The sequence below is a fragment of the Capsicum annuum genome, chromosome 11 (assembly GCF_002878395.1).
Source record: "Capsicum annuum cultivar UCD-10X-F1 chromosome 11, UCD10Xv1.1, whole genome shotgun sequence".
NCBI classification, from domain to species: Eukaryota; Viridiplantae; Streptophyta; class Magnoliopsida; order Solanales; family Solanaceae; genus Capsicum; species Capsicum annuum.
The window spans coordinates 123414127-123438607 of record NC_061121.1 but is presented as its reverse complement, the minus strand read 5'-3'; the positions used below and the strand labels follow the sequence as shown (position 1 = coordinate 123438607).

The window sequence follows — 24481 nt, the reverse complement described above, 5'->3', positions numbered from 1 at the left end:
AAAATTACTTGAACCTTTCATTTTCATCAGCCTGTAGTGTTTTCTTACTTTTAGGATTTGCCGACTCAAGCATATAATGGTACATATCAAGCATTGAATACCCGTGCTCATGTATTCCTCTAAACAACGACTTCACAATCTCCATGCCCTTATAAATCTTGCAATAACTCATCTTACAATCCAATTCTATACAGAGTTGATTGGTCATATATCTTGTAGACGGGTCTTTGCCATTGGGAAAGCTATTTTTAAGTATTTACCAATAATCTTTATCATGATGTACGGATTATGGCTCGTAATATGCTCCAAACCGCATGTGTGATACTTTTCATAAATTATAACGTTGAATCTGTCAAAACTTCTGAATTTCACAACCCTCAACTACCACTTACACTCCAAATGTGCATATCTAAAATAATACACACTACTTAAATTAATCACCTTCTTGAGTCTAAAATCTTTTTTTCAACTAAGAATTATGCAATGAAGTGACTTGTTCTTCCTTGTTCTTGAATGCCATTCCCTTGTAAAAAGCTATTTCATTATCTTGAAGATTGCTCGACTATGTTGATTGAGTACTGCCCATAATATTGCTCGCAACAATGGGTGTAGGTGTTTGGTCCTCCTTCATTTCATCTCCACTTTCATTATCTGGAATATTCATGTCCACACTATCTAATTCATTATTTAACATATCTTGTAGGTCTTGTTCTAAATTTGGACTTTTTGTCTGTTTTTCAACCACGTACACCCTTAAAATAAGTCTAGATGTATCACTTAGATAAACATGCAATCAAATCTGATCAATTATCTTAAAAGGTAGGACCCTCTGATTTTCAAAAGAGCTAAGCATATAACTGATGAAAAGATCTTTCAGTTGGCAATTAATCCATAAAAGCTGATGATTAAGTTCAAAATATCATCATACAAAACATCTCTTTAAACTGTCATCGCTATCATATCTAACGTTTCACCATCCTTCTAGCGCCAAATAAATCAGTTCAATCCATTCAGCATGAAATGACAATCAACCCCTATTTTTTATTGATTCCTCCACTAATAGTACCTAAAGAAATTTGTTAAAAAAATTAATAATGATAGTATAGTAAAAATAATAATTATAATATATGATAATTAATAATGATAGTATAGTAAAATTAATAATGATAGCATTTTAAAAATTAATAATGATACTTTAGTATATACAATAACAAAATTATATGCATTATCAGTATCATTGTCCAAACAAACATGAATCCAACAGATAAGTCATTTGTTGCAACAAATGTGTCATTTGTTACAATTGATGACTTACATATTGGATTAAGCTTCTGGTTCTGAATCAGCTTTGCTAGCTGATGTAACATGAATCCAATAGATGAGTTATCTGTTGCAACATATGACTTATTTGTAGGATTTATGTTCAGAACTAGTAGCTTAATCTAACGGGTAAGTCATCCACTGCGATAGATAAGTCATCTATGCAACAGATAACTTACCTGTTCGAACTAATTTAATAGGAATGGAAACTATCCAACATCTGTTGTAAATGAATACAACAACTGTTGGATAAGCTACTGAAAATTATTGAATAATTGATAGATATACCTAGATGAGAAATTGAGATAAAAATCATTATTTTAATTATCAAAATCACCTATGAAGTAATATTCAGTGATATACAAACCAAATTTGATCCAAAATTTGGTCCAGTAGCAACAGTAGCGGCAGCAGCAACAACAATAATAATGGGACGACAAACAGTAGAAGAAGATGATGAACAACAAGAAAAAGATGATGATGATGAAAAAGAAGAAGAAGAATAAGAAGGAAATCAACAAAAACAATGAACAATAATAATGGATAAAAGCACCAAAAACAAAGAGAGAGAAAATAAGAGTAGCAACAACAACAACAATGGCGCGACAAATAGTAGAAGAAGACGATGATTAACAAGGAAAAAAGATGATGATGATGATGATGATGATGATAAGAAGAAGAAGAAGATGAAGAAGAAGAAGAAGAATAAGGAAAACAACAATAACAATGAACAATAATAATGGATAAAAGCACCAAAAACAAAGAGAGAGAAAATAAGAGAAGCAATAATATTTTTCCCCTTTATTTTTAGTTATTAGGGTTTTATATTGGGCCAAAGTGTAAAATAAAAAACTTGAGTGCAATTCTCACACACGAGTCAAAACTTCTTAATCCATCATTTAATTTTTGTCACCCACACTCAATAATTAAGACTTGAGTCGCCTACACTTAGTTTTAAAACATTTAATCACCCTTAATTCATTGCCCCAATAGACCATTCTATGTCTATGAACATCTACTTTTTATCTCCTTACAAATAAAAAAATTAGTTTACTTTTCTAAATATGTACTTTTCAACTGCCACTACTGTCCTTTAAACTGTTAACAAATTGTTATTCGAATTTGAAAAAATCACCTAGGTCTATATCTGTTATTAGTGTAATTATTAGGATATCAATATCAACCTATTATTACAATCACATGTACTGTTGGTTGCACGATATAATCACGGGTTATATTAAATTTTTAAAATAAATGTTAATTATCAAAAATTAATTTGTGAGAAATTATGGGGTGGAGGGCCTCCCATCCCACTATTGGAAATAACATTCAAATTCTTCCTCGATCCTTTGTCCATAGAAATGACAGAGAGATCCAAAACCATGTCAGCACTAAAAGAGAGAAATAAGGAAATGGATGAAATCCTTGCCTCCCTTAAAATTCCAACAACAGAAGTGATAACACTCGAAAACCACTAACGCTAAAGTTAAAAAACTTTGTAAGCGAAGTGGTAATCGTCCTTCTTCTACAAGACCTTAACAAGTTTGCACCTGGAAATCTTGATGCTAGAGAGAGTAACAAGGAAATGGATGAAATCCTTGCCTTCCTCAAAATTCCAACAACAAAAGTGATAGTACTCGAAACACCACTAACTTTAAAGTTTAAAGAGTTTGTAAGCGAAATGGAAATCGTTCTTCTTCTACAAGACCTTAATAAGTTTGCACCTGGAAATCCTGATGCCAGATCTAAGGAAAGAGAATGTCTTCATCTCTTCTAGGAAACCTCTCTTTAAGAATAGAATGAAATTAGAAACTACAAAGGGAACACCCATTCTGAACAATGGCAAGGAGATATGGAAGTAGCCTCCAAAACTAATATACCAAATGATTATGAGTTGCATCATATGGAATGCTATAGGAGAAAATAATGTTGAGTTTAGGAGGTATTGTATCTCCATGATTAGACTCCACAAGCCAATTCTCTTAGCTCTTCTTAAAACTAGAATGAGTGACCACAAGTCCCTCACTGAAAATCATGAATTCACTAATCACCTTCATTAGCCTGTTATTAGGAACTCTATAGGTATGATCATGATGTTGAGTGAGACAACCTTAACATTACTGACATCTTTATCTCCCCTCAAGGAATTTATGTGTCTGTTAAGGTAATAAATCCTTCCTCTACTTGGTTTTTTAGCATTATCTACGCTAGTAATAGTTTTGCTGATAGAAAGATTCTTTGGGACCAACTTGTTGATTTTGCTAATACCATTAAAGACTCTAATGATGATAGTTGGCTAATAAGTGGTGATTTCAATGAGATTTTAAAAGCTTATGAAAAGTTTGGGGGCAATAACATAGTAATAATAGAGCCTCCTATTTTTGGGTCTGTATCAATATGTGTAACCTTATAAACTTAGGATTCAAAGGTAATAGCTATATTTGGACAAATAAGTGGTATATGAACATGAATGATCTTATTCTTGAAAGTCATGGAAAATGCCTTGCCACTGATTCTCATCAAGCTTTTTCCTGATGCAACTATTTCCCACCTCCCTAAGACTCACTTTGACCACTGCCTCTTATAACCACTCTAAATAGGAACACCTCAATTTATAATAAGCCCTTAAATATGGAGACCATGTTGTGCTCCTATCCCAACTTGCTGAATATGGTCAAAGTCTCATTTGAAAATAATTTCCACCTTTCAGATGTTATCTCTCACTTTGAAGTTCAGATCAAAAGGTTAAATAAATACACCTTTGTCAACGTCTTCCACAAGAAGAACCATCTCTTGGCTAGGCTTTTTGGTATTCAAAAAGCCAAAAGCTTTCATCATAGCACTTTCCTCCAAGACCTTGAGAGGAACCTCATTTAGGAATTTAGTGATATCCTAAAACATCAAGCTGAATTCTAGACTTAAGTCTAGAATAACATGGCTTATTGAAGGAGACTCCAATACCAAGTTATTCCATACTTGTACTCTCAATAGGAGAAGAATGAAGAAGATCAATGACTTAAAAGATGACCAAGGTCATTGGGTATACTCTAAAAAGGACATCTATGACCAGATCCTATCCTTCTACTATTATGAACCAATTTCTCACATCATGATGGTACCTATATTATCCCACCAGTAGTTAAGCAACTCCATTGCCTGAAACGACAAAAAATGGGCTAACGGGTAAAAGTAAGGAAAATAAGAAAGAATTAATACAACAGTAATATAAGCAAAAATAGTGATATATATATATATATACACACAAAAAAAAACACGACATGTTGTCCAAGAGAGGCAGAGGACAAAATAAACAAAAAAGAACCCCTCCAAACACCTAGTAAGGTTGGTACTAGAGCCACTACAACCAAAATCAAAGTATTAGATAGTATGGAAAATATACATTAGGCGGTAGTATTGGAATACAAGATACTATAACGGACATAGATGGAAGAGGATCAACCTCAGACTCTAGAAAGCTCGCCCCATATTTAAATCAACAGTTGGGCCTGAGAATAACGTCAACCTTAGTGGCTCTTAATCTAATTTGCATTAGGTAAAAGATGTAAAAGTGCATTATGAGTACCAAAGAAATGGATACTCAATATGCCTCATCGACCGAGTGAGCTCAAATATAGTAAAAGCATAAATATAATGGGAGTGTGTAAACTAAGACAATAATAACATGGGGTAGAAATGTAAGTATCTACTAAACTAGGCAAGTTTCATAAAATACATAAATAAGGGAAATAAAAGAAATAAATGACTCAAAAATATGAAAAATGCACTAATTACAATCTAACTAGGCCTCCATAAGCCCAGGAAGAACATACATGAAAGCGACCCTACCAATCCCATGTAAGCCAGTTGGTGTAGACAATAGGAGACTAAGACAAAACATAAATATCCAATAACTAAATCGATCACAAGTAACCTTATGATCCTAAATCCATAATGAAATATCTAGAGATATACCGGGCTTAAACTAGAATCAATGGATAATAATAAGAGGCTAGACACTGGATTCAATCCAAAAATAGTGGATAATAACAAGAGGCCATATGTAAATCATGTACATCAGAACTTGACACCACTACCAAACTCCAAGTAACAATCATGATCAATAAACATCCCAACAATAATCATAAATAGATCTCAGACTCAAATCGGAACTTATATTGACCATACCTTGTCCAAAAATAAGTGATCCCATAAGTAGCCAACCTTAATCATAACTAATATAAACTCATACCATAGTTCATAAATAGCAACCAAACCATATTTGTAACCAATGCCAGTATCATGTCAGAAATCATAGTAAATATAGCAATAAAGTATATGCTAGAATTAAACCAGAACTGAAATGCATTTACATAAATATAAGCATAACCAACTAATAAGAAAAAACTCAAGGGTTCTACACCTCTTTCTAAATAATAATTCCATAAATAAGAACCTTGGGTAGATAAGTCCTCTAAGGCAAGTTGGGTCCCGAATACTAGGTCAAAAAGGTACAATCTAGGGTCAGTTGCTACCCTACTTGCGGAAAAAGAGCTAAAATAGGATAAAAATTAAGTCTAGGTCAAACCCACCCCAAGGTAATATCCTAAACTAGTATCCAAGAGTCTAACTGAGCCTAGAGGAACTTGACACTAAGTATACTAGCTAAAAAGGGTAGTAGGGCCCACTATGGGGCCCTGATAACCAAACCAAGGCTAGAACCTAGATGAATCTAGTTTATGGCCTCCCATTATAATTTTAAGACACCAATAACACTAATAATGTCCCAAAAGAATAATTCTAAACTATACTAGGGAGAATTGGCTCAAAATTTACCAAAATGTGGCCCTAACTGGTTAAATAAGGCGTAAAAATACTAAAACAATGCCATGGCTATAACTACCTACCCATAACAAGCATAACATTATGCAAATTCCATAGATAAGCACAACCTAAAAGTAGGGTAAAATCCTACCTTGACGTCATCGAACACTCGTTGTATCCTCTAAATCAGAGCTTTCCCATTTTGAGAGACCTCTAAGAGCTGCTCTGCTATCAAAATAAGGATCTAAGCATCAATACGACAATAAGGATACCCATATTACATATAACACTCTGATTAGAAATCAGACTAAAAATCCCAGATGGGGCTCGCTTGTAGAATCATAAAATTAAATCTTTTAGAGTGTTCCACACAACTCACGGATTAAAAGGCAAATAAAATTGGCCAACTCCAAGCCCAAAAATGTAGAAAAAATAGTCTCCAAAGAATCTAGAAAAATATCAAGTTAATCTACTAAATTAAGGAAAAGGAGGCAATTAATTACGAATTAACAATGCTAAAACACCCATAAGTGCTATACGGAGCTAAAACTAGCTTTAAACACTAAGTTTTCCTTGATTACTAACCTTAAAAGAGTCAAGAATGGAGTACATTACTTATGGTGTAAGCTAGAAAATAAGGAAGAAGGATATATATAACATACCAGCAATGGTCGCTTTAATAGCTAAATGATCGATAAAGTGCCCAAGGGTCGCTAAAGCGACACAGCCTCATCCGGCTAAGCTTTGCTAAAGTTCTCAAAGGTCGCTTTAGCGGCTACCACTTAAGCACTTAAGAGGGTGATAAATCTTCTAGGCCAAGGCTGGTCACACACTGCTAAAGCTATCTAGGGCCGCTAAAGAGGTCCCCTATGGACTCCGATTGGGTCTCAAGATTGGTTTGAAGTCCTGTGAATGCAAATAAACTATGCTACCGTACCAAATTATACATTCTAGACTCAACAACGCTATCAAAATCTTATATAGGGTTATTTCAATACATAATGGGTCCCACATACCTAAGGGCTATTTTAAGCAAATTTCACCTAATAGCACAAATTGAGTCCTGAAGACTCGAGACTCGAACCAAGGGTCCCCCAGCTAAATCGATGTAATGAAGCATTTAAGATTGTTAGAAATGACATCTAAGGTCGTTTACCTAAGGCTTTGGCTCAATACCCATTTCTCAACTTCAAAAGCTATTAAATAAGAAAACGACTCTAAAAATCAAATGAACTACTCTGTAACTGAATTATAAGTACCAGAAAGTCATATGTGACCTAGGGTAGCTATAGGAAAGACCTAAATATAGAAAAACACAAAATCAAAGAAAATGAACTAAAGGGTTATTTCAACTACTTTTTTTTAATTTTGATCACTCTTCTTCCCCTATTAAGTATAAGAAGAACCCCTCTAACATAGTTTTTACAAGCAATGATGATCATACCACTTAGATTCTATTTCTAATATGGATGAAATCAAAAAATCCATCTTTTCTTTCAAACCTGCCAAGGCTCCCAGACCTGATGGCATCCACCCACTAATGTACTAAAATATTGAAACATCATAGGCTCTACAGTAACCAAATTTTGGATTAATACCTTCACTACCAAATCCACGGAGAAAAAGAGACTGTACCTACCTTTTCCTTATTACTAAATGCTCCAATTCCCTAATTTTATAAATTTCAGACCTATTTGTCTATGCAACACCCAATATAAGATCATCACTAAGATAATGGCTAGTAAAATCAAACTTCTTCTAGCTAACATCATTGGGTGAGCCATTCAAGTTTCCTTTCTAATAGAAGAATCTATAATGCAATCATTGTCCAGAAATACATCTCCAATTCCTCTAAAATTAAAGAACAGAGAAGGCAAATATGATTTTTGGACAACAAATAGTAAAGTGACTCTTGTGAGCCAAATGTCGATCCCACAGGGACTTATGATTAACAAACTATCCAATTCAAGAACTATTATTAAAGTTTAAACAAATGAAATTTATAACCAATAAGGGTTTTGAGTTTTGATTTTATAAACTAATATCAAAATAACAACGATATAAAACTTGGATTGTGAACAATATATAGAGAATTCCAGGATTGAGGCATTTACTTCACATTCATACATAACTATGATTTATAGTCAGTGTTTGTGTTTATCATGATTGGTGATCTATGGGGTTGATATTATAACTTGGGAATTGTCATCCTATAAGTCATCTTCTCAAATTAATCTCACAACTATATCGTTGAGCAGGGATGTGAGTCTTTAGTTTAGATGCGTTAAGCTATCTTTCTGTTTCATTAACCTAGTGGGGTATTTAGGTATATCCCTATCCTAAATGAAAATAATCCTTTAACAATTAGCCCATAATCAATTAAAGATATGATCTATACTACCTAAATTCTTCATTCTGTCCATCCACTGCTATTTTAAATTTGTTTTAAGACTACAATTTATCTTACAGTTTGCAATTCAAAATAGTAAAATAAGAACGCAAGAACAATCACATGACTTGATAAACATATAAACCAAACTTTAAACCATACTTATGAAATCATGTTGTAGCTTAAAATCTAGAAATATATCCACTCATATTCATATAAGGAATCTCCATAAATGATTCCACCAATTAAAATTGTAAGAAAGAAAAGTAAAAGAAGAAAGAACCCTAATTTTGAGCTCGTTGGTGTCTTCCTTGCTTCTCCAAATCATGTAGCCCTCCAGAAAAACTGTCTAAATATGGTTGAGTACTCCTTATATAGCCCCAAATTTCTTCCATATGCATCCCCTAAAAAATATACGTATTGACCCCTTTTACCTCACTTAAAATAAGTAGAAAACCAAATTCTAGTAGGTTTAGGAGTGTGTGTATATTAATTTCGTGTTATTGACTTCTGCCATAGTTTTACCACTACTTGGAAGCATTTTAAGATGTTTATATACTCTTCAAGTCGTCCAATATAAGTAACATAAGTATTAGATACAAATACCACACGTTTCCTACTCAAACTAGGACTTTGGGACCAGCTTTGCCCACTTATAGGAGCTCGCGCCGCAGAGATCATTCCATTGAATGGTTGGCACGCTGATAAGATACTTGGATTACAATTATAGTATATAAATACAACAATTCTAGTGGCTCATGTCTAGTTTCTTGGGCTCTGATGTACGACATGAAAGGAGAAACAACCGGGCACAGTTTCGCCTGGTTTAGTCCTTTATCGTCCGTTGAACTTGATCCTTATTCCATTATCCATTGTAGCTCATTTGTAGCTTTAAATTTCATAAAATTCACCTTATTTTAATCTACATAAATTTATCATAACAACCATTAGAGAATACAATGGTTTAATCCCATCAAAATCACCCAAGAATAAGCACAACTCAAGCTTGGTTGGACTAGTTAACTCATCTAGCCTAGCCTTTGTTGTTTTCACTCTTAAATTGATTCAAATGAACCTTAAACCACCTAAAAATATGGATTATCACATAAACACACCACTATGACTAATTATTCACATGAATATGCTAAGTTATTCTCAAAACTAAGCTAAACGCGCATAGATAATGACACTTAGGTGTACAAATATGCCTAAGAGCACCACCCCACACTTAAAGCCTTGTTCAACTTGAACAAATAGTTACATTAACCAGAATAAAGGAAAAATATATAATCACTACTTAATGTAAAGAACTCGATCTAGAACTACAACGATTACATAAATAGTAAGTTCAATATTAGTTATGTCCCACCGCAATTGAAAAAATATGAATACTACTCCAAGACGTCCTAGCCTCAAGGATTGACTCTACAATATTGGCAAATTCATGTACATTGCTCAACAAAAAGATTATATAAGTCACCTATCAACAATTAAACATGCACCCTCACCACAAAAAATCACCCATAGTCCCTCACAAATATACATTTATTATAAGAATAGGTGTAAGAATCAAATTCCGCTCACTCTCACAAAGAATTCACATTCAACATAAGATGAAACATAGGATTTTATTTAGTATAGTACTCTATTAATAAAGGATATCAAAGATCAAGATCAAATAGGACTTAAAGTGTTGTCATGTAGGCTATGGGTCACTTTAATACACTACAGTTTACAATAAACTCTTCTCCAACCAACCCATTTTCTACCACTTTTATATTCCTACCTCTCTTTAGTTTTCCCCCAACTTTGTAAGCTAGCTCACACATCTTTAGTAGGAAGTATTTTACATCAACACATGATTCACTTCTATTAATCATTTTTCTTTTCATTACCTTTCTCCCTACGGGCAACACATAAACATTATAACACACCAAAAGCTATTTCCTTAGGGCATCGCTTTCACTTTTTCCTTTATCAATATTACACTCCTTAACATCTTAATCTTTCAACTGAAGCACTTAGGAGTTTTGGTTTAAATTATGGGCTGTTGAAAGAAAAGGAATAAGCTACATATAAGGCTACCAAAAAATAGGCTAAAGGCTCAGCAGGACCAACTAAGGTCATGAACAAAGGGTAGATAAATAGGTATAAAACATGGCTATGAACAAAATGCCTATATCATATCCTAAACTCAACATTCTTTGTTTTACTTTGCAAATACACCAGGAAAGTTCTAGACATCAATTTATAAAGATGGAATATAACAACAACCTCTCTATCAACTCTTAATCAAGCAATAAAAAATATTCAAAATTAAGCCAACATCACATAAGAGTCAAATAAATGAGCCTAGGTGTCTCAAAATAGTCATTCAACTCATTACATATGTTTTCACATTCAAAATGAACTGCACAATGTAATCATGTATAATATCTAGCAAGAGTATCTCTATTTATTTCTATTAGCAAAAATTAAAAATTACTCTAAAAAATAAAAAAAATTGTTACGGGGTTTAAAGAGCTCCCCTTTGGAAAAAACCAAAAAAATAACAAGGGGTGGGTGAAGTGTACTTCTACTAAACTGACCAAACAACACGAACAGAAAATAAACAAAGATAAAATTTTTTGTGATTTTTTTAAATTTTATCAAAAACTAGAAAACAATTAAAAATTAAAATCCTATAACGCACTTCACCCTAAGTAGATAAGAAGATTCCCCACTAAAATCACACTTTGTACTCAAATTATAAATCAAATAATAAGGATTAGTAATACTCCCTGACGCCTCTAGTCCTGGATAGTAGTATCTCATCTATCAAGGGGTCTGGAAAACCCTACACTTTATTTTTGCCATGCTTCTTAGCTAAGATCTCGGGGACTTAGACTTTCATTCAACCTATAATCACACACAAAAAAAACAAATGTGATACTAAAGAAAAACTAAAAAAATAAAAATTACCACCTTAACTTGGTTGCCTCCCAATCAAAGCCTAATTTATTATTGCGACACGACTTATATCACAACTCATCAACCACATTCTCCTTTTCCTCCATCTTAGGGCTCATATTCTCTTTCTTGTTGAACTCTTAAGTTCTTAAAATTGAGGTCTACAAATTTTTGTACACCTGCCTTTTCATAATTCCATTCAAGTTTTGCAAGTTCAGGCTTATTAGTCAAGTTGGGTAACTCTATAAGAGAGTTTAAAGAGGTAATTGGAAGTTTGTACTCTTTTACCCTACACTCATTCACTTCCATCATTGTGATCATGTATATATCTCTATAGTGTGAAGGTGTGTTACATGCTTTGTACACTCTGAAGACCTCTTCTTTATCATTCAATCTCATCTTTAGCGTGCCCTCTCTAATATGCATTAATTCACTCCCAATAGCAAAGAATAGACATCCCAATATTATTGGTACCCTACCATTTGCATCATAATCATGAATAATAAAGTCAACAGTAGTAATAAACTTACCAACTTTGATGTGAGCATCCTTTATGATTCCTTCGGTGATAACTTTAGTTCTGTCTGATATTTATAGGTTAACTGAGGAGGGCCTAGGCCCCCCCCAAACCAAGAGTATTAAACAATAAAAGGGGAATCACATTGATTCTTTCTCCCAAATAAATCAGAGCTTGATTAATATCACTTTCACTAATTTGTATGGGAATGGTGAAAATCTTAGGATCCTTGATCTTTTTGAGAATCTTGCTCATAACGATAGAACTGTACTCTTTAGTACGTATTATAGTTTTAATATCACCAAACTTTATTTTTTTGTCCCCACATCCTTTAAGTACTTAGTGTACTTAGGCATTCTTTGCAAAATATCTGACAAAGAAAAATTAATGTAAAGTTCTCTAAATGTGTCAAAGAACTTCTTAAAACAAGCATCTTTTTATTAGATTTTTTAAGCTTTTAAGGGAACGGTGGTGGTTGTCTCTGTTGAGATAAGTGACTCGACTTCTTATTTGGGTACTAAGACTTCCCCTTTTTATCAACTTCTTTGGGTTCAGCTTGCTTTTCCAGATGCTTAGGTGTGCTCAATCCTATTTAAACCTTAAGATATCTCGATGGAAGTAAATTAACCAAATATCTGCCACTCCTCAAGGTAATTGCCATCACTTGCTTTAGATTTTCTATATCACTAGGCAATCCTCCATGAGGTATTGAGTTTTGTGCTTGAGCTAACTAGTCCAACTGCGTCTCCAGATTCTTCTGAGCTAGTTGTTGAGTTTTGATTTCTATAGCCATTTATTTTTGGTTGCCCAGGATCCTTTTCAAAGTCTCTTATATATTGATGACCGGAGTGTTGATGTAAATACCTTACTACTGCTGAAACTATTGAGTTTGAACCTGATTATTTCCCCATTAATAATTAGGCTGACTCTACCAGTTACGGTTACAAGAATTGCCATAGTTTTGAGTACCTCTTATTGCATTTCCCACAAAATTTATAGACTTAGGATTTTCTCCATATAGGTCTAAAGAGTGACCACTATTACCATAAATCTTACACCAAGTCTGACCATGCTGAATTGCATTAACCTGGGCCTAAAATTGAGTCAAACTCAATACATTGAACTGCGTCATCATCTGGTTTTGAAAAGAGGCCAGTTATGCAGTCAATGTTCTGATACCATCCACCTTGATTATACCTACAATCTTTTTTTCACCACACTTTACTCTGCCATTTTGGATTACCTTTTTAATTCAGTTAAGGAGAGTATACAACTCATCATAGGTTTTCTCCAAAGCCTAACCACCTACAACTGAGTCTAGCAGAATTTATTGTGTTATGATTAAGTCCTTTAACAAAAGTGTAAGCTAATACCTTATTTGTCAATTGGGGATGTAGGCAATATTAGAGAAAAGTCTTAATCTCTCTCATGCATGATAGAAATTTTCATCTGGGTTTTGCTTGACTTAAGATCTCACTTCTCAACCTTGCAGTTTTGCTAGAAAGAAAGAATCAAATGAGGAACTTCTTTTCCAAATCATCCCAAGTTGTGATCGAGTTTAATGGGTCTGCCTTCAACTATTTCTTTACTTTCCCCAATAATAAGAATAGGAAAAGAGTGAGCATTACGCAGTCTATAGAGACTCCAGCAAGAATGAATGTGTCACTAATCTCCAAGAAATTCTATAAGTGGACTTATGGATCCTCATATGACAAGCTTGTAAACTACCTACTATTGTGCAGTAATTGTACCATATTCTTCTTAAGCTCAAAGCAACCTTCTACGACCAGTTTAAGAATACTGGAGGTGATATTAATTATGAGTGAGATTTCCAATTCACGTAGTATCCCACAGGCTGGTTGTTAAACACCCATAGTAGCAGGAATAGTCTTATACTACTGAAATTTTAGCATTGGATAGAGAAGTGCTTTTTCTCACCTCAACTGGGCAAGAGTCGCTCAGGTTTAGGGCATCATTCAACCAAATCCCTTTCCCTTGCCAGCTTACTTAATATTCAACCATGTGTCCAAAATTCCAGTAGCTAAGGCCAAGATGTGAGCACTTATCATATAAAATAGTAAAACTAAAAATTAGAAGGTTGCTAAGTTTTTAAGTCCCCAGCAACAGAGCCACAAACATGTTGCGCCCAAGCACACACACATGTGTACGTGGTCAACCAAGTAGTAAAGTGTCTCTTACGAGGTGAATATCGATCCCACAGGGACTTGGTGATTAGCAAACTATACAATTCAATCTTTACTACTGAAGTTTAAACAAATGCAATTTTTAACCAACAAGAGTTATGAGTTTTGATTTTATACCATAGTTAATAAAAATAACAATGATATGAAACTTGGATTATAAACAATAGATGGAGAATTCTAAGGTTGAGGCATTTACATCTATAGCTGATGTTTGTGTTTATTGTGATTGTTTATATACGGAGTTAGTATTATAACTTGGGAATGGTCATTCTCTAAGTCTTCCACCCAAATTAATCTCACAACTACATCGTTGAGTATAGATGTGAGTCTTCAGTTTGAATATGTTAAGCTATCTTTCTATTTTATTAACTAAGTAAGGCATTTAGGTATATCCCTATCCTAATCGCAAATCATCCTTTAACAATTAACACTAATTAATTAAAGACATAATCCACACTCTCTATGTTGTTCATTCCATCACTCTACTCCTATGGTCAATTTATTTTGAGATTACAACTAATCCTAAAGTTTGCAATTCTTTTGAATGGTAAAATTAGAATACAAGAACAATCACATGACCTGATAAACATATAAACCATTTGTATCTTCAAATATCATCAAATTTACCTCATTTAAGCTTTTTCACATGATCATAACAACCACTTGAGAATATAATGGTTTAATATCATCAAAATCACCTAAGAATAAGTACAACTCAAGTTTGATTTGACTAGTTAACTTGTCTAGCCTTGCCTTTGTTATTTTCACTCTTGAATTGATTCAAATAGACCTTAAACCATCTAAAAATTAGGATTAGAACACAAATGCATCAATATTACTAATTAATACTATAGTTTGAGTTTAAATGTAATGTTTTAATAATCATTCAGTGCTAGTGGGTTATGAACACACGATACCTATGTATTTTTACGTGATTTTTATTTTCAAGTAATGAGTTAGTCAGACCATGCTTTTTAATATCATATTCATAATACCATGATCATGTTGAGCAGTATTAGTTTATATGTTAATAATTACCTCAGAATTCATATGCACTGTTATTTTTAGAATACCATGACCTGAGCTTATCAGCTATCAGTTATCAGTGCATGCACCAGTAAGCATTTTAGCATCTTTTAGTTGGGAGTAGAATTTAGCACCGAGTGAACCCAGGGATTGGGGCTTACCCGCCAGTAGAGAGTGTGGCCTTTAGTAGCAGTCCTGAGTTTCAAAACTATGTAGCCAACATAGGTTTGAGATGTCTTCCTGCTAGTTGAGGGTTGACACATATCTCATGAGAGAATATACCAGTAGAAGGTAACTCTTAGTCCTTTGAGACATCAATTTAGTGATCACTACAGTTCATATTCTATTATGATAGCAAGGATAGAAGAGCCCTCCTCAACGTGGGTCAGAAGTTGGACTCCATGATAGCTCACATGGTTTATGTCGGTTATGTGATATCTCTTACAGTCTCAGTGCAGTATTCAATATACATTCATTTTAGGTTTGCTTGACCAAAGCATATAAATTTACAGTTATTCAGTTATATAGATTTTAGTCTTTTAGATCTCACATTATTTTAGAAATATGCTTATGCTTGATCTTGTATTCTCAGATATTATAGTTTTTATGCTTTCATTCTCAATTATCTCATGTTGCTCAGTTAGTCCTTATCTCAATGCACAGTATCCCACGGTTTCAGTCCAGTTATTCAGACTAAGTATAGTTCAGTTTTACATGATCAATATTCATATATTCACTACTTAACATACCAATGTTAGTTATCCCGTTTCTCATATTTTAGTTGTTCGGTCACATAGACATCAATCATTCAGTTGATCAAATTTACTCAACACATGTTCTGTTGGTTTTATAAGCTTATTCATTCAGGCTCAGTATGCTTGCATATTCAGATCCATGAGTTAAGTCAGTTCCCACCACATAGTTTCAGACACAGTATTCATATGTCATCCTCAGTACAGTTTCTACAACATATTCAATTCCACAAGAGAATGGCTTTCAATATTTATGTTTCTGCTACCTCCTAGCTTACAGAATTGTTTTCAGCACATGATTTATAAATTCTCTATGGTTTATAGTTTTTACATATAGTCATTTTTCAAATGTATACTTAAGTAAATAACTTATATCCTCAGTTTTATGGCATGATTTATATATGTTTATGATTTATTGCATGTCTTCATATACTCAGTACATTCCAACGTACTGACCATATATATGTATTTGTGGATACATCCTTCATAATATAGGTACTATATGTAGCTCATACACCAGGGTTAGATTGTTTACAACTTTCAGCAAGCAAGTGATAAGTTCTCCTATTTTGAGAACTCCAGACAGTTATAAATCATGTACTATATCTTTTATTTTTCATATGTATTAATTAGTGGTAGTTAAAGGCATATCCTATCTATCTATAGTCAGTATAGTAGAGGCTTTAGAGATGCCAGTCAGAGTCAGTCATGTAATTTGAGCTTCTTTCTTTAGTTGTATCATGATGTAAATTGTATCAGTATTACCTATAAGAAGACTTTTCATGACCATGCTTCCGCTCAACAAATTAAGTTTTGTTTTACATTATTAAATCAGTGGTTCAAGCAGTATGCTAGTTCATAGGTTAGCTTTGAATCACTTGTGGTTCCAAGCATCGTGTTATGACTTGGGGTTGTCTCAAGTCATGGTAAAACTTGGTAATAGAGCCTAGAGTTCAAGTGTCCTAGGGTGTCTATAAAGTCGTGTCTAGTAGAGTCTTGCAGAATAGTACAGAGACACCTGTACTTTTCTTTGAAAGGCTACAGGGTATTTAAGAAAAGTTTCCCTTCTTTCATGTATTAGATCATGCAGTAGAAGTGTTCTCTATTGACCTTATGTAGATTCTCACATTGGTCCATTCGTTCTAACTCTACCTTATTCTTCAGGCAATAAAAATAGCCAAGCTTAAATCCTTATAGATAGATTTTTTAGATAGTTCCCACAGATAGTTATGGGATTGCATGCAGGCTCGAAAGTATTCCATCAGTGCTTCTATGTTACAAAGTTAGAAATATTGCATTCATGTTCATGAAAATTGTACACTAAGCTAAATTCATATATGCCCTCAGATCCCTCCTCAGAATCCTATGACAACATATGATCTAGAGTTAGAAGCATGAACCCAGAAGTTTAGCAGTAGTAAAGTGGGATAGTGTTTATCTATATTTGGAAGATTATGTATTCATGGAGCTAGTTGTATGAAGGGTGAATCAGCAGGCTTGAAATAGTGTATGCAAGAATTTAGTTTGTTGATTCAAAATTATATATTATTAATGTTGGGTATGTTGGAGTAATGGTAATTCTCATGGTTTAGATGTGATTGTAGTAGGCTATGAATAAAGTTAGTATGGTTCATTGAAGGTTTGGGGATATCCATGTTAAGTGTTAGAATCTAAGTTTAAATCTTTGAAGAGTGAGCTAATAGAAAGAAGAATTTAATCTCTAGTGGTGTGACCTTAGGGTATGGTGATACTCATGGAGATTCCAAGTTAGTAAGTATCCAATCTATTATATATAACTATTGGGGGCATAACAAGTTAGGAGTTGTTTCCCAGAAGGAAATTCTAGCAGCGGGTTTTACACTTTCAGGTGTAATCTTTCAGGTTGAGTTTATTATTTATGTGTATTGTTATGTCTCAGACCCAAGATTAAAATGATTGCACTTCAGTTTAGAGTTTATTCAAGGGGTCTACAGATTTAGAGTGATAGCTTAAAGCTATGGGGGAGATGATTAAACAAGTAACCGAGTCAGGCTCTCAGATTCCAGTATAATGCCAGTGTATTATAGAACATTAGTAAGGAAGGAAAATGCCTGACCCATCCTTATCTTAGTGAAAAGTTTTGTACTTTAGTCATTATAATTTCTACTCATGACTTACATGTCAGCTCCATGATCATAGTTCATGTTCATGCACGTAATAGAGAATCATATACATCCTCAATTCCTAGTATGAGGAGTTCCAGTTCACTCAGTAGTACGAATCATATTCCACAAAATTTATGAACTCTAAACTCAGGTCATGTAGCTCATGACTCATGTACTCATGATTTATAGTATGTTCAGTTCCAGTACTCATGTAAGTGTTTTTTGTTTTCATAGTACAGACTAGTTCTATGGTGTTATGTGTAGTACGTTATGATTTTGAGTTAGGCTTGAACATGATGGGAGTAAGTAGCTCAACCAAGACCTTGGATGTAGTAGATATGCGTACCCATGCAAGTATTTAAGGAGCGAGGATAATCTTAAAGGTTAGCAGTTTCATTGACTAAGGCCTAGTGATTCTATCCTAGCTTACGTTTTATATATACTTATGCTACTCTCTTAATGACCAGTGGAATTCAGATTATGTCATGTATATCCTTAGTTTTGATCCCTATAATGAATCCATGTCATGGATACTCTATTTCCCAAGCCTTAGTTAAGTGTCCAAGTTATTCATAGTATTCTTTTATACTTCAGGTCCTCCTATTCTAACCTTTCAGTAACCTCTCCTTAGGTCAAAATAGTAATGATGAACAATTGTTTAGATGGGAGAGAGTAAGTGTTTCTTCTTTTCATGGTACAGACTAGTGTTATAGTGTTATGTGTAGTACGTTGTGATTTTGAGTTAGGCTTGAACATGGTGGGAGTATGTAGCTCAACCCAGACCTTTGATGTAGTAGTTATATGTACCCATGCGAGTATTTAAGGAGTGATGCTAAGCTTAAAGGTTAGCAGTTTCATTGACTAAGGCCTAGTGATTCTATCCTAGCTTACATTTTATAGTCCTATTTCTATGTTACAGAGTGATAGCTACTCCTTACTTAGATATCCTACTCAGATCATGCCCAATATCCTTTGATCCCTAATGTTATTAGAACTTCTTAGAAAGAGTTTTGAAGGAATACTCCAGTTGAGTGCAAGATTTCAGTATAATTCAGTCCGTATAACCAACAATTTAGTTCAGCAGTCAGATAGATAAGTTCCTATGATTTTCCATTTTTCTATATAGTCTTATTATCCAGAGTTTCATGAATATTTCCATTCCATGAGGTAAAATATTCATATCCATGCAAATTATGAATTCATCTTAGTTCATGCATAGCATCAGTTTCAGATTCGAGATATTCAGTTATAACTCAGTTTGTAAGTGTACCGTGCATCATCTCAGTCTTTCCTTAGTATTTCAGCTAAGTCTGTGTCATTCGGGGGATGAATGATCCTAAGGGGGAGATATTATAATACCCCGAGTTTTCATATCCTAAACCATTCAACTTTTCTTCATGAAACCAGATCAACCTTGAGGTAATGGTTACTCATAAGTTGACTCTCTCATTTCTATCTCAGCCTTATAATTATTCTCATGTCATTGCATGTATTCACAAAATTTTACTTCATGTATCATGCTCAGACTCAGTTATGCACTCATATTCCAAGTTATGCATGTTTAGTATATGATCTCAGTTACCTTAGTACAGTACTTTCAAACTAACCAATCTCATTCGAGGATGAATATTCCCAAGGGGGAGATATTGTAATACCCCGTACTAATCTTAGCTCGATTTGACTTTTAGTTACATGATAATAGGGCTTAAGGCTTAAAATTTTCACCAAGTGTTGGGGACTTAGTCATCTTCAAGACCCCTAAACTTTGAGAATTTTTATTTTGACCTTTCTGACCCTGAGATGTTAGTTTTTGAGTTAATTCATGTTCAGGGATGTAAGAAGTCTGTCTCTGAGGAGTTTTAAATTTTTTAGACAAGGTTTAGGGTATCTTTGGGTCATGGAACCAGTGGGTCACTATTAGAATTTACCTATAAATTATTAAATTAATTATGCGAAGACCATTTAAAAATAGAGAAGCTTTTAGAAAAATTAAAGAATCTTTAATTAGTAATTATTCAGAATATATAAGTCTAAATAAAACAAAAGAAAACCCACAAAGATTAGCCTACTTAATTACATTAATATCCAGTATTGAATCAAAATTAATAATCCATTTAAAATCTAGAAGAATGAAACACATACCACCCAATTATGATAAAATTAGATTTAGATATCCGCCAAGATATTATAAATATAATTTAAGATGAATAAAGTACAACAATACAAAGAATTAAAACAAATTATTTCTGAAAAACGTAAAGAATTAAAAATAAGAATAAAAAGACTACATTATAATATATTTGCCGGAGTTAGTAAAATCTCAATAGATACACAAAAAGATGAAATATCAAAATTAGAATCACAAATAGATAGTTTAGAATATATATATATATATATCAACATGAACTATTCACAATAAAATGAACAAAGAAGAATTTATAATAGATGAAAAAATATATGAAAACCACGAAGGATCAAAAATAAAAATAGTATTTTCTAATCTAGGAAGAAGATATAAGAAAATAGGTGAACATTTATATCTAATGTTAGAAAAAGAAGAATTAAAATTAGAAGATAAATTGACAGCAATGGTAAGAATAGAAAAAGAAAATGAAGAAATAGATAGGAAACAGGAAATAGAAAAGATAAAACAACAAACTACGGAAGAAATACGAAAAATAGAAGAAACTAAAAATAGTAGGATTGCTGAATTAGAAAAAGAACTACAAATGTTAAAAGAACTGTATGAACAAAGGCAAAAAGAAAAAGAAGAAAAAGATAGAGAACAAAAATTACTGAACGAGATAAATCAATTTAAGGAAAAATTGGAAATAAAAAACAAAGAATTAGAAATAAATAATATAGATGTTGAAGAGACAGAGACAGATAATTATGATTCCGAAGATAGTGAAACATATACAGAAATATTAACAAATACAAAAAATTTAGAAATCAATGAAAAACAAAAAGAAATTAATGAAGAAAGTACCCACACAGAAACTGAGAATGCATGACTTTCTTGAATACATGGCCAACATCAACAATTTATACTAAGACAGTAGGGGATATTTCATGAAGCATACGGTTATCATAATCTTGTATATAACTTAGAATGCACAAGATTATGTCTTAACTTTATTATTTTAATATCATAATTATATCATCACGCAATTGTATTACACAACAATCCTCATGGAAATTATTTTAAACATAGGGGAATACGTACATTCATAACTTGGGTCACAGTTTAAGTATCAAGCATAATTTATATTTTCCTAGGCATTTTATCAAACACTTAGATTGCATGGTTTAAGGCTTAGGCATGAGCATGAATTTAATACAACCTTACTTCGCAACTCCACCCAACTTCATGATTTCAGTCCACATATTAGCGTAATTTCATAAAGACATAATAAAGGTTCCATCTTGGAATTCATACAACAACAACACATGAACATAATTCAGTTCATAGAATGAATATCACAATTCGTAATTTAAGACTTGAATCTTAGGCTTCATGGACGAAAGAGTCCATGAATGAACACTGTGCATACCTTAGATAGAAGATTCTTGATGATTCATGGAGAAATTTACTTGAACACTTGGATCCTCAATTGAAAAACCTAATGTGTTCTTGAGAGGATTTTAAGAGAAAAAGGGTGTATTTTGGTGTAAATGAGGCTTAATCCCGCGTTTAAGAATTATATAGGGTTGGGAAAATTACCCCTTTGCCTTTAAAAATACGGACATTTAATCACTAAATAACTGGGCACCGACGCTATGAGTGACGCGGTGCGTCGAGGGCTGCAACGCTATACCCAACACAGCACGCCATGAACGTGTCGAGCATTAGTTTTTTTGGCTCTGACAGTCTGCACAACTGGTGACCAACACGATTAACGACACAGCACACCAAGATCGCGTTGGTGCACTATTTTGGACTTCCAATCTTGATCTAAACGAGTTTCCAAAAAATCCAAAACTTTTTCGGGAACTCCTATTGACCTTCCTGATCATGAATCAATAAAGATTCGGACCATTAAAGGACATCAAGGTGGAGAAATGAATTTCCCAACTTTTGAAGGCCAAAATTAAGCTAAGTTCGAAATGTACCTAAAATTTTCTAAGTCTAGGATCCCCTTGACATGCTTAAAGGAACGTATTAAGCTTTAGAATTTTATGGGGTTTTACAATATCTCCCCCTTGAGAACATTCATCCCCGAATAAGACTGACTGAGAAGGGAGAAACGATAGAATGAAACACATACTAAGCATGAACGTCTGGAACATGATTTCATGACTGACATGATTGATAACTGAATATATCATACTGAGCATGCATATCTGATGCCTGTGAAACTGATTCATGAATGCATGACTTAGTATTTCGATAAATTGGGTTTTCTCATGATGATAATGCATATCTGATGCATAAATACATAACTGACATAATGCATAACTGATTATGCAATGGTACTTAGTGCCAAGTTTATAATAGAATTCTGAGCATGAAACTGATTACCAAGTTGGTTATAAAACTGAACATGTAAATTGGATAAGCTTAAGAAAAGCTTTTATCTTGGACTGAGTCTCAATTAGCGGAGAGGAGGTGAGGATACTTAGTACGCATGTCTGCTACTACTTCCCAAGTAGCTTCCTCAATGGACTAATTCTGCCAAAGAACTTTGACTAGAGGGAATTTTTTGTTCCTCAGTCTGCGAATCTGGTAGTCTAGGATTTCGACTGTGATTTTCCTCATGAGAGAGATTATTTTGAACATCTATGCTCTGAATAGGGACTACAACTACCGGGTCACCTATACACTTCTTGAGCAAAGAGACATGGAAAATTGGATGAACTGAGGCTAGATCTGAAGCCAACTCGAGCTTATGAGCTATCTTGCCATAAGGACTGAGAATTTTTGAAGGGACCAACATATAGAGGACTGAGTTTTCCCTTCTTGCCGAACTGCTTCATTCCCTTCATGGGAGAGATCTTGCAATACACATAGTCACCAATCTTGAACATGGATAAATAGGAATATGAGAACATAGCTGAGTCTGTAACGGATGACATGAACTAAGTCTGGAGCATGATGCATGAACTGAATACTATGAACTGAATATCATGAACTGAATCGAGCCTCTAAATACATGGCTCATGGCTAATATTGGATCTTGAGGGTTAACTTATGAGTATCCCCTACTCCAAACTATATTCATTACATAAAGAGAGAATGGGATGCTCAAGCTATTAAAGTTCGGGGGATTATAGTGTATCTCACCCTTGGGACACTATGTCCCTCAAAGTATACTGACTTGGATGAGCTGCTGGGGAAGCTGAAGCGATATACAAGGCACCTAAGAACTGAGTCTTAACTGAATATCTGGGATCTAAAACTGAAACATGATACATGGATTGAGCTGAGCTTGCGTCTATTTAGTTGGTTCACCTTAGAATGGTTATATCCATGAGAATTCAGATAGTACGTCTAGATGGAAGGGACAGGATCCCAAACCATGCGAACTTGTCCGTTTGACTGCTAAAATGAATTACTGGTTTTATGGACTAACTCAAGCTGAAAGATTATAGTCGATTGGAGGCTTTTCTTTGACACTCTTTCTATAAAGTTCTAGCAGCTTTAGGGTGCAAGAAAATCCTAGCCTTGTCTAAATAAGACAACTGAATGAGAAAATGATTACATGACTAAAGTTCGGTAAGATGAGTTGAGGCCTACGAACACCATTTAAGATGAAATAACTAAGCCTTTTGCACTGCAACTAAGATTACTGAAAAGATTTGCATGGGTGCTGAACACGAGTTCATAAATGTCCTACTTATCTGATTAACTGGATAGCTAACAGCTTAACTGGATAGCTAACAGCTGAATACTGGGCGTGTAAGACTGAACCCTACTTGGTCTGAATAGCTGGACTGAGACTATAGAGTATTACACACAGAAGTTAATGGCTGAATGGGTATCATGAGGTAACTAAGCATGAATTTCGTGAAAGTTGTATTAATTGCGGATGCAAGACCAAATGTACGATATAATTTGGAAATATTTCATAGATTGAGGTACCGAAATACTAATAGTTGAGTATCTGACAACTGTACGCTATGGTCTAACAAGCCTGGAACTGAACTGAGTTTCTGATCTGATTACTAAACTGAAGCTGACACTATAACTAGGATTCATACTGGAACTAAATGCCAGGTTCTGATACTGAACATTGATAACTGTGGTTTAGACTGATATTGAAGTACTTAATTCTGAGACTGAACACTGATTTTTAAGTACTGAATGCTAAAACTGTAATTTAGATGGCAACTGAGTTTCGATAGTTACGCAATAAAGA

The 24481-nt window shown here is 33.8% G+C and overlaps 1 non-coding gene across 1 annotated transcript; it reads left to right on the top strand.

Moving 5' to 3' along the window:
- Window positions 1–13379: 13379 nt before the first annotated feature.
- On the top strand, window positions 13380–13483 carry LOC124889113. The gene has a single exon (XR_007047729.1). It is a non-coding gene; the product is annotated as a small nucleolar RNA R71 (small nucleolar RNA).
- Window positions 13484–24481: the final 10998 nt, after the last annotated feature.